Raw genomic sequence first — 12,020 nt, 5'->3', positions numbered from 1 at the left:
AATTCAATCACACCAGGGCGCCATTAGTGCTGTTGCCAAGTTTGAAAAAAGTACAAAGATGGAAACAAGTATGAGGTCATTAGTGATGTCATACATTTTGTCATGAAGAGGATCTCTATGGTTGAATGACCTTTTCTTCAATTCACTGATCATTGTTTGTCTTTCATCAATCCACATCCAATTTAAAACCAACCCCAGTAAAATAAGTGAAATGTCTGACAGAAGCTAAACTGGATTTATTGGCTAATAGTTGTGATATACTGTACAGCTTCTGGTTGAAGGCCGTGGGCAAGGTGCATTTTGAGAGTACAAGCGGAACCACAGTGGCACAGTTACAACTCTATTTTCAACAGAATTGTTGACTCAGCCAAGTCATGGCACAAATTGGATCTTCCACAGAGCCAAGCTTGTTTGATCAAGTGATCTGTGACACATCATGCTGGGAAGGTTTTTGTTTAAATCAGTGCTGTCTATTACATAACCCATTATGATGTATGATGTTGCTTATATATGGATGCTCCATAAAGCCTTTATAAGGTAGTTATCTTGTCTCAGTGTATGCATATTCGTGTGCATCTACAATTACTTTAAAAGCCACTTGATAATATTCAGAGCTCCTAAATATGTACATTTTACAGACTCTTAAAAAAGCAATACATGACTAAAATAGAAATGTGTAAACTTTTCTAAACGGGCAACTTGTTTTTGCAACTGCCACATGATGAATCTAGGGCATGATGATGAATGTACCTTTTGCATAATTCAATAGTAATATGAAGGAGTAGGGAGCGGAACTTTAGTCTGACAATGTTAAAAAGATCCGTTCTATGCGTCATTTTTGACAGCATCCTTACAAGTCACCATCTTTTCAACTCCACTGTCTGTCAGATTGACAGGCCAGTAAAACAAAGGGAAATCCGTTCTATTTTTCCCAACATACCCAACATATACACGTGTTAATCTCATTTCTTCTCCACATTTAAATCCAGTTAGTGACATGGGAGTGCATTTCCATGTCAAATTAGCTGTTCACGTCTTGAAACACCATGTCGCTGTCCATGGTGCTGAATTCACATAAGTAGCATACAGCCTAGTTGTCGGGAAAAAGATGTAAACAAATCAGAACCGGCTACCTTTACTGGGCTACCTCTATAAACATACAAACAACTGACTTTCGCTCATTAAGATACAATAATAGGAGTCATACCATATAGGCTACCATATAACTAGTGCAATTACGCGATTCACATAGAGAAGGAGAAAGAGAGGAATCTGATCATTGGTTGAATACTATTTGGCAGTCTGTTGCCAGACGTGGGCATAGTCACTGCACTAGTCTATGTATCTTATGGCTGGATTCGATTATCAGTTACATCTGTGGATTTAGTAGGTGAGTAGCTCATCCTTTTGATGTGTTAGTTGAAACAAAATCTAGCAACATTGTGAGAAAATGAAATATATATTTTGCCCATTCATTTTGAAGGACACGTGCTTATTTGTCGGCCACGTTGCTGTGTGTTGCCGCTTGATCTATGGGTGTTCTTTTGTTCATGGTTGGAGCGATTATTCCATATACATAAAAATACTATACAATACTATACATACTTAACATTAGATATCCTTCGTTTTCGAGACAGAATAAGCGTGTTCTGTAAAGGAAGCATCTTTGATTGACTTGGCAATGAGCCAATCTCTTATTGGAAGTTGGTTGGTGCTGTAAAGGGTAATTTAACCAAATAGAAAGTCAATTTGAGCGAATTAGTGGTATGTTTATTGGCAACAATCTGACAATTCTTTAGGTAAAAAATGATAGCCTTCCCTGTTCCGTGGTAAGAACAATGAAATCGCGCTTGTTTTCTTGGTTCGCTTTTTAAATATTGTAGTTTAGAGACATTTGCAACACAAAGGTTGAAATAGTGATGATGGTTTATTTTACATTCAGTGCATTTCCATGATCCTAGTTTATGGTTGCAAATAGAGGCATGAATAGCCTATGCCATATATACACACAACAGCTGCGTTCCCCAACTGGCGATTTTATTTGACCAGCAAATCAGCTCCAAGGGATAAGAATTGTGGAAATCTGTTCCAAAGTATTCCCATGCATAACACAAATATGGGATCTATTCAAATGTAAGAAATGTTTATAATTATTATGTTCTAGTAACATATTATGTCTGTTTTGGGCTTCTTGCGGTCCATTTATAAATTATTATGTTCTGGCCACTTGACCATCCAAGAAAAAATCGTCCCGCAGCTGAATCTAGTTGATGATCCGTGCTCTACAGGTCAAAATGCTTCTCTCAGTAGGTTTGTGTGTCGGCTTCAGCAACCTCCAACTATCAAGCTTTTCTTAATTACCAGAATCCATTTCTATGACCAAACCTCTCTGGAGTACAAACCTACTTCTTTCTCACTTTTAATTTGTGTGCACTTCTATGCACAGGTCCTTATTTGGTCATTCAGATAATAATAATGCAATCTTCCCTTTTCAGATCTGACTTGGTACCCGAGTATGTTAATTAACAGGTATCATATTGGCTCAATGTAAAACTCATGCATTTGGGCTTTAGCAAACTGTTATTCAAAACACAATGAATCAAATGTTCAGATTAAGGTAACAGTCTGCTGTCAATATGATCCTTCTCTGGACTAGTTTCTGTTCACATTGCTGTTTTACCGTGCTCACCTACTTCCCGCTGTGGAGTTTTAGACTTGAAGCAGAAGCTCCTATTCAGACAAGAGGGAGGCTTCATCCTTTGTGAGAAAACACACTCATAGTCATATTTGAGTTCACTGAACCATATGTTTGTTTTATGTTGCCTTGGCCTACTTTCACTCTTGTACAGTATGATTCTCTCTCTCCTCTTTGTGACTGCTGCTCTCTCCTGACCCTCATCTCTTTCTCTTGGATGGCCATAGGCAGTTCTGTCTTTATATTGAATGTGTTTGGACACGCATGCCAGATCTAATACCACTGTCTGTCTCTTTTGCAGTGAACCAGCCATAGGAAGAACAAGAAGGAATCTACACCGACTGAAGACGAAGTAAGTGTCTGATGACATTTTTCCTTGATTCAACAAATAACATTTCACAAATTGTGTTGTGCTTGCAGTGGTATATATTTATGGCAACACCATCCCATCCCATCCCATCCCATCCCATCCCAAATCTAATGAAACAACCTTCAAATCTGTCAATTTCGATTTTAAGATCAACAAATAACCTTAAATTCATTCGATTTTCATCTCTCTTATCAAACTTAAGAGAACAGATGAATACACATATAGGCCTACTCAATAAAGTAGTATTTTTCAAATGATCTTTCTCAAAAGCCTTTATATATTGTTGCATGCAATAATCTGTACTCTTAATAATCATAATTATTGTTATTATTATTAGATTTAAATTCTGCCGTCCCCACTGCAATTCCCCGATTTAGGAATACCACATGTTGCTCGACCTTTTGCGTGAATCACAAGTTGAAGTCAATGGGAGATTTATGCAAAATGTGGCTTATATGCTCTTACTGTATCTACATGCATTTAGCCTATAGCACCTGAGCAGTACACACACAGTGAGTTACTCCATGGGACATCTTATTGAAACATTTCAAAAGCAGCTGACGCACATACTGTCACTCAACTTACCGTATCAAGTTAGTGAATTGACCAGGGAACCAGAATGCCTGATGTCCTCTGGTCTCGTTTGGGATGCAGACATTGTACTGCTGCCTGCTCTAATGAGATCTCTAGGCTGGAGAATCTAATATTCACCACCGAGGCTACAACATGGCCCCCAAGTCAGTGACTCTGAGGACTGTATGTTAATCCAATGGAGTGGAGTCATCTGTGATCAAGAAGAACTAGAGAGGCAATAGAATAGAGCCACACTCCTGAGGAGAATGTTCTGTAAGGGATCTGTTGTGTGTGTCATATTACCAATAGATGGCAGTGAAACATGATGACTTTTCTCTCCACAAGTCCTGATTTAGGATCAGTTTTTCCTTTTAGATCACAATGAATATGATTACATGAACAGGGGAAGCTGATCCGAGATAAGCACTCTTATTCTGAGTCGCTTGACACATACGGCCCTTCGTCTTAACAGTAGAGTATGTATGTTTGCTCGTTTTTGCTGGTGGCTGGTGGCTGGTATGGAAGGACAGGCAGCTACAGTACAGAGACGAGTAATTAACGCTGCCTCATTTGACATGATGGAGTACCCAGTTCTTTCCTGTGGTGAATGGAGCTCCCTGCATCTTTCCCGACTGTCACCTGTGATTGATGAACTGCGTGTGTCCCAATGCGTCTTCAAGGCTCTTTGCTGCTGTCTCCCCCCCACCATCACCCTGATCCCCATCGCCGGATCTCCCAGCCTCATCCTATTAGCAGGCATAACCACCACCCATGTTTTATGATCGGGACATAATCCCACCCTGTCATGGTGGTCTGTCATTATAGTAAGACAAGTCTCCTTGCCACCGTCCTTGTGTTTACTCTTTGCCAAGTGAGTCCCTCCTCTTCTCCACTTCTCTTCCCCACCTTTGAGGCAGGGACAGGGGTGTACTGGCAACAATCACAACCCCTTAATCCATTTAGATCCAGGACATAATCCGGCCAGTTTCCTGGCATTAAGTGCATATCCACACCTGACATATTGTTGTGGGAGATGGGCCAGATCTGATGGGAGGACAGTAGCAGGTTTATAGGCTCTCTCACCACCAAGGTCGATCCTGTCAGTGTGTCAGTGTCTCATAACACCTTCCATAGGCTTTGAGCTTTGGGGCAGTAGGCTGGCCCTGTTCCACAACACTGATCCTGGCCTGATTCTGACAATCTCAGCCTCTATCTGGGGGAAGCCCTATGAGGGTTCCCATCACCTGCCTCTACTTGTGTTCTCCATTGATTAGTGTGGGAGACTGGGATGACAGAGTTTAGAGAGCTTGCGCCCACATAGATTAAGCTAAATGGTATAAGTATAAGATATTGTCACAATCACAGATTTGCAACAAAGCCATGAAGTATTGGGTTTGAGCCAGTTGACGAGTTGAACCAGGGAACACTTGTTATGATTTAATGTTTTCCTCTGATGCTTGTTATGAACTTTACAGTTTACCGGCTCACTGAGAGTCATCAATCTGCTGGTGGTTGTCATCTTGCTCTCAGCTCCCAGCTGCTTGGAGAGACTGACAACCATCTCATTCACTCAGTGCTTAGTCAGTCATATCTCCCAGGGAGAGACAGAGAAGTGAGTGGGATGGAGATAAGTGCTGCAAGATGGAGCCCCTTCATTTAATGCAAAGCAGATAGACATGCAACAGAAAACATTCACGTTCACACAGATTGATACGAACAACTTTGAATTCACTCTTGAGCATCATAGTACTGTTTTGGTGTGAATATAGCACAGGGATTAGAGAAAATTATAAACTGGGTCGTTCGAGCCCTGAATGCTGGTTGACAGCCGTGGTATATCAGACCGTATACCACAGGTATGACAAAATATACATTTCTACTGCTCCAATAACGTTGGTAACCAGTTTATAATAGCAATAAGGCACCTCAGCGGTTTGTGGTATATTGGCAATATATCACGACTAAGTACTGTATCCAGGTACTCCGCGATGCATCGTGCTTTAGAACAGCCCTTAGCCATGGTATTTTGGCCATATACTACACTCCCCAGGGCCTTATTGCTTAATTATTAAGTCGACAGAAAAACGTTGGTTCACAGAGTGTAGTAATTGATATGAGGAGTTGTGAGGATGAGGTGTAAGGAGGTTTTATGGGGATGTTTTACATGGTGTATCCATCGCCCTAGCTGTCTATAACCAGACTGACTACTTCCCCCTCCAGAGTGCATTAAGGTCTCTCAGAGTAGGCTTTCAGACCAGACCCATTTTAGACATAGTTCTCTCTCCCTCTTTGGCCAGGGTATTACAGCAACCAGAATGAGCTCTTCTTTCTCCGCAGACAAGGTTAGCATTCACCTGTGTTCCCTTGTCTAACGGGACAGGCTATGCTCCATGTTCCTCTTTTAATCTGGGGCATTATAATATTTCATTTCCTCCCTAATTCGTTTAATCAGTCTCCGGGTCCCGCTTCTCAGATAGGGCCGGGGAGACACCAAACGCAATTCACATCTCCTTCTTTGTCCTCGGTTTCTGCACCATGCAAAACTCTGTGATTGTTCTTTAATAACAGAGTGTGGATGTATCCAGGTTGCCATTGTGGGGACAGAATTTAATACCTAATGTTGTCCATTTGAGGAAATGACAGGGAAATTGAGGGCTCGCTTTGAAATGAGGTCTTAGTGGATACAGTTTCACTGAGAATAGGGCCTTTTTATCAAACAGAGTAGAACATTAGCAGTTCAATTGATGATCAGTTTAACTTTGGCAATTCGAGTTCTTCAGTCGTTCTTTATCTTGGTGTAGGTTGCCAAGTCAACTTCTCTCCTCAACCTTCATCCCAAGGAGCATTACGTTGCCTCAGCAAAATGGATGACTGAACGAAATGCAAATGCCAAGCATGGTGAACGACGGCACTTGTCAGCATTAAGCAGTGTCTAAATGATGCAAGGTCACGCAACGAGGTGGACACACTGAGGTCAGTGACTGACGAGTGAGAAAGGCATGTATGGCATTAGCCCTGGTGGACCTTAGCCTACTCTGTCAGGGAGTTAGACCCAGAGTGCTGCTGCGCTGCTTAATGAGAACCGACCAATCACATCTAATCACTGCTAAAGCCTGCGTCTCCGCTGGCCTGGTCGGGGTGCACACAGGATTGTGGAACCACACGCGGTCTAATGGCGTAAGCCTTTTATTTCATAGTAGCAATGAAGGATCAGCCCATTTAGCTTTTCTCGTCGCCTTCTTTCTTGCTTCATCCTAAGTGTTCATCCATGTATTTTGTATTTCTATCCACCTTCATTTGCAGCAGCATGTTGAATGTACTGTTTTTTTACAGATACGTGTGCACTACACTGGGGGTTGGGCTGTGATGCTGTTGGCTGTGTGGCCTCTTCTTCTGTCTAGCACACCGTGCTCAGTAACCAGTGGGCTGGTGGGCATGTTTCTGTCAGCACAGCCTCTTGATCCTTATCCAGGGAGCAGTGAAACCACCCTCCGGTGAGGCTCAGGACAACGCTGATGGGTAAAAAGCAACATCACTGTGTTCAAAATAGCTGCAGGGTTGACATGTTCCAGAATGCTCCACTTCCCATGGCGTTCGCCGTGTCCTCGGTGAGCCAACGCGTCTCGGACACATTGCAGTCACCATGCGGCTGGAGGAGATATGACAAATGCAGAGATGAATCCTGCAAATGTCCCGTGAGAAAAGTGTGTTCCTTGAGAATATCGTCTAAGCTGTCCAGGACATGTTTTTGACTCATTAGCCTTGTTACAGAGGAGTACAGTATATCCTTTACCAACCGAGGTCAGGTTACCAGTTCATTGCAGGTATTTATGTACCCAAAGACCAATGGAACCATGTCAGATTCAGAGGCTGTGTTGTTTTAAGCAACTCCCTGAACCATCCAAAGTTTTCTCAGTGTCTGAAGCTGAACTTCTCACAGGAGAACCCAACACATCTCCAAGATGGATTCCTTTTCATGTTTCTGGGCAGGCTTCATGTGTCTGGTCTTTTTTAAGCCAGGGGCATTTCTTGATCTGCAGGCTTCTCTTTCCTCAGCGGGAGAGACTCACTTCAAAGGTGTGGCCAGTAAAATCAGGGCATCTTCGTGCTCAACCGCAAGGTCTTCTGCTGAATGTTCTACGGTCAGTGGGATTCTCTAAACTTTCTGCCCTGGATGTCAGATATTGGAATTGTGTTATGATTCACCATACCACTGTCACAGCATGTCTTCTCTCACATGTCTTGCTTATAGCTGAACTCTCTCATGTCAACTCGTATTGATAGACTCTGCCCTCTGCGTTGACCTCCATTACTCAGTGTAGGTAAAGAGCTACCGCCTTCACATGATACCTCCAAACCTTCAATCTCCTAGGCAAAAACAGCAGGAGAGCGAAAGAGCTAGCAAAGGAGACATAGAGAGGGAGAGGCAGAGAGAGTGAATGAGAGCTAGGGAGAGAGAGAGCAGTCCCTCGCATTAAGCAAATATTTTCAAGTACGGTGGCAGCGTTATGATGAGAAAAAAATGTCACTGAGGATCCTGTCAGTGGGATCAGAGTGAGGAATGTATTAGTGGGATCAAAGTGTAACTATGTACTATGTAAAATATCTGGGGCAGGTTTCTTAAACTGTTCTGACATCAGCCAGCGGTGATTCATCCGGATGCCTCGTGCCCAAAGCAGCTCCGTAGATCTAATAATGCTAAGTAACATTTGGTTTGTTGAAAATGTTATAGATCACATCACAAGGAGGGAGGTTGAAATAGCTCTATTTGTTGGGATGGGGAAATATTTGTGTGTGTGTGTGTGTGTGTGTGTGTGTGTGTGTGTGTGTGTGTGTGTGTGTGTGTGTGTGTGTGTGGCAGGGGGATATGCAGCCTTAGTCCCTCTTTCCACACTTTTCAGGCAGTGTTGTGGTGTTTTCTCCCCAGGATTAGGCCCACTGACTACAAGTGGGTCCACATTCACTACGGGGGAACAAACAGACTATGCAGCGCCACAACACTGTCAGACACACAACGTCTGTCTGGGACTTTCTTCTCTTCTCTTTCTTATCACTCTCTTCCTGTGTGGAATAATGGCCTCCTCCATTCATTCTCTCCCTCCTCTCCAGGAAATCAATAGCGATGATAACAAGCTGAAGAGAGGTCCTCAGTCAAAACAGCCCATTGAGCCTAAATGTCACCGTTTGGAGTCCAAGATTGATTTATTCTGGCAAAATACTGGTTGCTATCTTGGAATTGCCTCCTTTCCTCACTCCCTCCCTCCTTTATTTCATTCTCATCACGATTCAGGAGAGTGTGCTTTTATTTCTCTGTACTTTCAAAATCTCGTCCAAAGTTCAAGTAAGCAAACATTTTACTTCCTCAATCTCGGCCCGCAGGGGGCTTTAAACGAGAACTCCTAATGGACGGCCTGATTTAAGCAACCACAGCGCAACTACTTTAGACTCATAACGACACGAGATGATGGCTTGGTTAATTACGCTGAATTGTGTGTTGAGCAAACAATCTGTCTGGGAAATATTTAAACAGACTCAATCACAGCGATAATGCCTTTTCCACTTCAGACTTTGCAATCAGCAAAGAGCTCAGGGTCCAACTCTTGGATGAATCGACATGGCTAATCAGAACTTGCTGTAGGTGACGGTGAAACAATGCTTTTAACCTCTGACACAGCTATGGGTTTTCAACGGTATGACGGTGTGTTGCCAATTTCATATGCAACTCAATGCACACAATAAACCTCCATATCTTAATCTCACTCTGCCTCCGTGAAAGCCTGCTAAGCTAATGGAGTCCGTAGTGGTTTTAAGAGGTAGTCCTTTTAGTGTTTTTTCCCACATTATTTGTATGTTTTATGTTTAATGTGCTTTCTTGGGCTCCTTTGGGATACAGCTCCATGTCCATTCTCTCAGAATGAAGGTTGAATCTACTTTTGTGTTTTTAGGAACACATTATGCATTTGGGCGCTGTCAGTCACATGAGTTTGTGGGAGAGTAAACTTATCTCCAGGCAGGGCCAGATTAATATACTGTAAGGGCTTACCGGGCCTGAAACTCCTGGGCCCAGGACCATGGTGGGGCCAAGAGGCAGCAAATTATTATTTATTTTTTAAATATGTATTATTAACAAAATATATACTGTATATACACTGCTAAAAAAAATAAAGGGAACACTTAAACAACACAATGTAACTCCAAGTCAATCACACTTCTGTGAAATCAAACTGTCCACTTAGGAAGCATCACTGATTGACAATAAATTTCACATGCTGTTGTGCAAATGGAATAGACAAAAGGTGGAAATTATAGGCAATTAGCAAGACACCCCCAATAAAGGAGTGGTTCTGCAGGTGGTGACCACAGACCACTTCTCAGTTCCTATGCTTCCTGGCTGATGTTTTGGTCACTTTTGAATGCTGGCGGTATCACTCTAGTGGTAGCATGAGACGGAGTCTACAACCCACACAAGTGGCTCAGGTAGTGCTGCTCATCCAGGATGGCACATCAATGCGAGCTGTGGCAAGAAGGTTTGCTGTGTCTGTCAGCGTAGTGTCAAGAGCATGGAGGCGCTACCAGGAGACAGGCCAGTACATCAGGAGACGTGGAGGAGGCCGTAGGAGGGCAACAACCCAGCAGCAGGACCGCTACCTCCGCCTTTGTGCAAGGAGGAGCACTGCCAGAGCCCTGCAAAATGACCTCCAGCAGGCCACAAATGTGCATGTGTCTGCTCAAACGGTCAGAAACAGACTCCATGAGGGTGGTATGAGGGCCCGACGTCCACAGGTGGGGGTTGTGCTTACAGCCCAACACCGTGCAGGACATTTGGCATTTGCCAGAGAACACCAAGATTGGCAAATTCGCCACTGGCGACCTGTGCTCTTCACAGATGAAAGCAGGTTCACACTGAGCACATGTGACAGATGTGACAGAGTCTGGAGACGCCGTGGAGAACGTTCTGCTGCCTGCAACATCCTCCAGCATGACCGGTTTGGCGGTGGGTCAGTCATGGTGTGGGGTGGTATTTCTTTGGGGGGCCGCACAGCCCTCCATGTGCTCGCCAGAGGTAGCCTGACTGCCATTAGGTATCGAGATGAGATCCCCTTGTGAGACCATATGCTGGTGCGGTTGGCCCTGGGTTCCTCCTAATGCAAGACAATGCTAGACCTCATGTGGCTGGAGTGTGTCAGCAGTTCCTGCAAGAGGAAGGCATTGATGCTATTGACTGGCCCGCCCGTTCCCCAGACCTGAATCCAATTGAGCACATCTGGGACATCATGTCTCGCTCCATCCACCAACGCCACGTTGCACCACAGACTGTCCAGCAGTTGGCGGATGCTTTAGTCCAGGTCTGGGAGGAGATTCCTCAGGAGACCATCCGCCACCTCATCAGGAGCATGCCCAGGCGTTGTAGGAAGGTCATACAGGCACGTGGAGGCCACACACACTACTGAGCCTCATTTTGACTTGTTTTAAGGACATTACATCAAAGTTGAATCAGCCTGTAGTGTGGTTTTCCACTTTAATTTTGAGTGTGACTCCAAATCTAGACCCCCATGGGTGATAAATTTGATTTCCATTGATCATTTTTGTGTGATTTTGTTGTCAGCACATTCAACTATATAAAGAAAAAAGTAATTAATAAGAATATTTCATTCATTCAGATCTAGGATGTATTATTTTAGTGTTCCCTTTATTTTTTTGAGCAGTGTATTATATGTAGTATATATTTACTATTTTTTCACTGCAACCTCCAACCACAGAAAGACTCAGCCTTCTGCTGCCGCTCTGCTAATCATCAGATGGGGGGAGAGTTAGGTAGGGGCCCCCTGGGTAACTGGGGGGCCCTGCCTTAATTGGGTAACTGATTAATAATAAAAAAACATCTTCAATGCGCCTTGGCATAGATTCTACAAGTGGACCTAAACCATGCCAGGAAAATGCACCCCACACCATAAAATATACTTTGTATCCCTTGTTCACTCATGTGTTTCCTTTATTTTGGCAGTTACCGGTATGCCTACAGTTGGGAAAGTTGCAGTTTGGGCAGCATGCAAGCCATAGACATATCATCCATAGAAGGGTTTTATAACCTCTTACTGTTGCAATTTGACAGCTAAACTCATGGGTACACTAGCAATGGCTGCCAGTCCTGACTTGAACGGGAAGAGCCATCTATGGATTATCTTTTTATGGTTGGTTGCGGCCTATGATTTCTTAATCGGGCGCTGTCCCCAGGCTATTGCGCACAGCTCATATAAGTCTGGGACATCAACGATTTAAAGTTGGCCTTAGTGGGAGTGACCATATAATTATATGACTGTGATTTTATGGAATAAAGTATTTGTCATCATTAAATTTTAGCAAATCACACAACTGAGAGGC

At 43.4% G+C, this 12,020-nt stretch overlaps 1 protein-coding gene across 1 annotated transcript in view; it reads left to right on the top strand.

Moving 5' to 3' along the window:
• Window positions 1-12,020, top strand: part of LOC129838286 (synaptotagmin-1-like) — a 242,104-nt gene that overhangs the window by 70,798 nt on the left and 159,286 nt on the right. The window contains exon 2 of the mRNA XM_055905154.1: window positions 2,997-3,047. The gene's annotated coding sequence lies outside the window, so the exon portion shown is untranslated. The remainder of the gene's footprint in view (window positions 1-2,996; window positions 3,048-12,020) is intronic.

The sequence above is a fragment of the Salvelinus fontinalis genome, chromosome 39, assembly GCF_029448725.1.
Source record: "Salvelinus fontinalis isolate EN_2023a chromosome 39, ASM2944872v1, whole genome shotgun sequence".
In the NCBI taxonomy this organism is placed as follows: domain Eukaryota; kingdom Metazoa; phylum Chordata; class Actinopteri; order Salmoniformes; family Salmonidae; genus Salvelinus; species Salvelinus fontinalis.
The sequence above is the reverse complement of the archived record's forward strand: the minus strand, read 5'-3'. Positions and strand labels throughout refer to the sequence as shown.